The following is a 4,279-nucleotide window of genomic DNA, read 5'->3' on the forward strand; positions in this document are numbered from 1 at the left end:
ACTCGGGTAGCGGGTCAAATTTTTGGTTCACTATTCACCGTAACTGTTCTGGGGTAACCAGGGTGTTACACTCCAGGTGGCAATGAGAACCACACTCAGGACAACAAGGATCACTTCTTCTGGGCAAGTGGTTTCCCAACGAGGACCAATCCCACCCTCCTCCTGGAATTTGTTGGGGTTGGTAAGTGATTTTTTCCTTGAGTTGTTTCATCTAATAGTGTCCCACTCGTAATTGATCCTTATTCTTGAAATGTCTCATTTCAGGTTCCTTCCGTCGTACACCTTTCGTTGATTCTTTTTGCAAAAGGTTTAAGATAATTAACACCCTCCGTAACGATGAGCTGGATCTCACCTTCCTCGTCACTAATGCCCACCTCCGGTAGTAAGAGCTACTGCGCGAGGGGCAGAGTATTAGTCCGATGGTCCTCACAAGCTTTCGGGAAATGAAGCAATCACACCATGAGGCAAGGCTCCACACGGAATATGTGGTGACTAAGGTGCAATTTGAATATACACAATGCCTTCGCGAGGAGCACGTGGAGAGCAACCTCACCATCAAGGCCGCCACGGAGGAAAAGGAAGATGAAGAGCTCAAGGAAGACTGAGTCATCCTCCATGCCTCGAAGTAAATCCCCAATCATTCTTTGTTATGCCAAGCACGTAGTGGAGGGAACTAGTCCTGACTATTCTTTATTTTCACCCTCACTTCTCGAGTGTGGGAAAATCTTGGGACGTCATTGGTTCGAGGAGGAGTACAAAGATTGCCAGGACCTCATCGATGTATTTCTTTACAACCCAAGGAGGAGGAGACATCCTTAAGGTCTCGTGCCTCTGGACAAGGTTACATCTATGCATGCCATTTGTTTTCGGCAGTATGAGACAAATCTGATGCAGGAGATGAGTTGACTCATCCATGAATTAGCCCATTCCATCCTTCACCTAGAGAAGCATGATCGTGGTGAGACTCTTGAGGAGATTTATTTTTAGTCTTGCATTAATTTTTTTTTTTTGCTTGTTTTTACTGCTTTCCTTTACCTCTAAGGACTTAACCAATTTGTTTTCTTTGTGCAGAAAGCATTGGCATGTCCAAATTGGTAAGGTCGAAATGTTAGAGGGTGTCAGGACCCACTCAAATAGATCTCCCGGTGGCGTCAGCCACCACATCCATGCCCCTGGCTGCTGTGCCTCCAGCCTCGTTGGCCCTAGTAGCTCATTCAGTTACTCCACGAGTCCTCACCTCGAGGACAGTGGCTTCGGATGAGGTCATTGACCTTGCGGTCCCCCCCCCTCTTCCAAGATGGGGGATCCTTTACGACGAGTAAAGAAATCCCTTCAAAGGTGTCTGACTCTCCTCCAGTCAGGGCACCTCGATTGATAGTCTTCCTTGTGAACTATGACGGGGAAGACTTTGAGAAGCACAAATGGTTTGTGGAATACTTCAACACCCATATTAACGAGGGCAGCGAGGACTTCAGACTCCTTGCAGAGTTCCTTCGCGAGGACCGGCCGCAGGATCCTATTGCTCCTCCCATCCGAGAGGAGTTGGAGCCTCTCCTCATTGGGAGAGTAGGAGGGAAGTTTGCTCTGCTCGTCGCAAAGATCCTCCAAGGGATAGCGGGGTCCCTGTGCAAGATTCCTTCTTATAGCTTCGCTCATTGTGGCAACGACAATGAGGTTTCACTAATAGCTGCCAGTCGCCACTCCTCCGTAAGGATAAGTCTTTGACTGTTTATCTCAGTCCATTATTTATTTCACTAGCTTCATTTTACTAAATTCACACTCTAACTTGGAAAAGACTGCGAACTCCAACCAATGGCTCGGGGACATCGTACTGATACGATCTTTTAAGCTAAAGGACGCTCGGGAAGAGCTGCCACAGTTCTAGGAAACCATGGTCCCACTGGAGGAGCACTTGCGACTCTAGAAGGAGGTGGAGGACACGATGGCCCGTGTCCACGAGATGGAGTCTATGCTGGCCACCAAGCAGTCAAAGTTGTCCACTTTTTAGGACACTTCCTCTAAGTTGTTACAGGACGTCGTGGGTTGCACCTGTGTGGTGGAGGAGGAGCTGGCTAAGGCCCACAAAGAACTCCGGTTTAGCCAGGTGGAGTCTTTGGCTCGCGAGGAGGTGCTGACCAAGGCTAGGGAGGACTCTGCACGGGCGACTACTCGGGCTGAAGTTGCCGCAAAGGAGGTCAACGACCTCCATCTCTAAGCAAAAGAACTGGAAAAGGACCTCAACGTGGTAGCTGATGATACACTCTTTCTTGCATGGCAGAGTAACAGAGATATGGAGCTCTCATTCATCGAGGAGGCAAGGGAGGCCAAGGAGAGGGAAGCTGCGGCGGCGGGTCGCATCCCCTTGGTCGATCCTGTGATCGAGCTGGTGGCAAAGGTTCCTCCAGTCCAAGGGCCCCACTAATTTTGTCCTTCATGTATATATTTTTATCAAATTAGGCCTACACTCCATAGTTTATTGGGGTATAGACAATTAACGTTCGAGCCCCCGAGCACTATTGTAAATACTTTTCCATTTAAACTTTGGCATCTTGCACTACTTTATTGTCATGATTGGACTATTATTACTGAATTGACACTTAGTAAATAGGCAACTTAGACTTTGCTAATTAAACTCAACGTAACGTAACTCATGAGAGTCCCAAGTCATTAACTTAGGTCTTGTGCTCGAGTCTTGAACACTCAAGTCTTTATTGACTCATCTTAGAGCTTAGACAATTTTTGGGCATTTAGTGTTGCTCTATAGGTTCGCAGTCCTCAAGAGTAACTTGACGCGAGGTCAAGTGACACACTTGACACAGCCCTACGTCCCCGAGTTCCAACGATTCAGGACAAGGCCAACCTATGGTACTTAGAGCTTGAGGATCTTCCTGCCAGTGTCTAGACGCTTGTACATTTAGTGTTTCTTCTTAGGCTCATTGTAGTGTCCCAGAATATTTACTTAGCTAGCTAGATAGTAGTAGTAGTTAGTATTAGTTTGTAGTATGTTAGATTCCGTGGATTTTGGTTCAAGCCGGGACTTAGTTGGACACTCATAGCAATAGTTTTGGATTTTATAAGTTTAACCTATAATTTAAGAATATTAATTATAACATAAGGTTTGATTAAAATTGCTGGTTCTAGAAATATATTTATTATAACCTAAGGTTTAGATAGAACCATTAAGAGCATGACACTTGTCATAATCCTGTTTATTAAGGATTTAAGTATTTTGATGAATAGTTTAATTAAAAGAAAGATCTCGAAGCTTTAGAACCTTCCAGAAATTGTTAGGATCGTATTATGACTCAGTCAAAGCTGTTTACTCAATTCAAAATATGCTGAAAAAGTGCAAATATGTGTTTGATATATCAACGTATGCTGATATATCACCCCCAGTGCTTTAATTTTTGAAAGTTTAGATTTTAAATTTAAAAATAGCCTTAACAACTTGGACCTGCCCTTGAACGATTTTGACCGAGTTTTGGGCGTCTGTTGAATGAAAATTCAAATCTTTTTCATTTTATATTCATTTATTTATTCAAATTAAAAGGGGTTAGTTTCACTCCTTGAACTCTATAAATAAGACCTAGTACTCAGCCAATTTCTTCATTCTTCAAGCAGTCTTCAGAGCCTCCAAGTTGCTAGTGTTACTATAGAGAGAAACACTTGGGTTTCGGTTAAACACTTTATCATTCTCAGCTTTTGTAAACACTTGGGAAGTGAGATATAGTGATATTTCAGTATCGAGGGTTAGGTCAATTCATAAGATCATTTTAAGGCATTCTTATCCTTATGTTCAATTCTTTATGGTTCTTTACTTTTCTTTATTTTCTTTCTTTCAAATCCTAACTCTTGTTTATGATTCTTGGTTAGGTGTTTAAGTTTCTTGAAACTTAAGGTTCTTCTTGGTAAGTTTCTTCTTGATGGTTTAGTTCTCTTTTCATCTTTACTCTTTAGAGATACTCACCGTTCTTATTGTTGGTTTTTAGGAGTGTTCTAATCCCGTTCTTGTTCCCAAATATCCTGATTTGTGGTAAGGAAAATAGGATAGATTATATGTGTTTATATGTTTATGATATGATATGTTTTATGTATATGTTTTGCAGTCCTTGGGCATATGACTTGCTAAGATAGCAAGCTCCAAGAATTTTTATCATATTCATGGTTTAGAGTTATGATTTACCCTACCTCGATTAGTAGACAGAGGACCTAGATGGGTTATCATATACTACCATGTGATCTAACCTACCTCGAGTAGTAGACAGAGGACCTAGATGGT

Source organism: Humulus lupulus, chromosome 6, assembly GCF_963169125.1.
Source record: "Humulus lupulus chromosome 6, drHumLupu1.1, whole genome shotgun sequence".
NCBI lineage: Eukaryota > Viridiplantae > Streptophyta > Magnoliopsida > Rosales > Cannabaceae > Humulus > Humulus lupulus.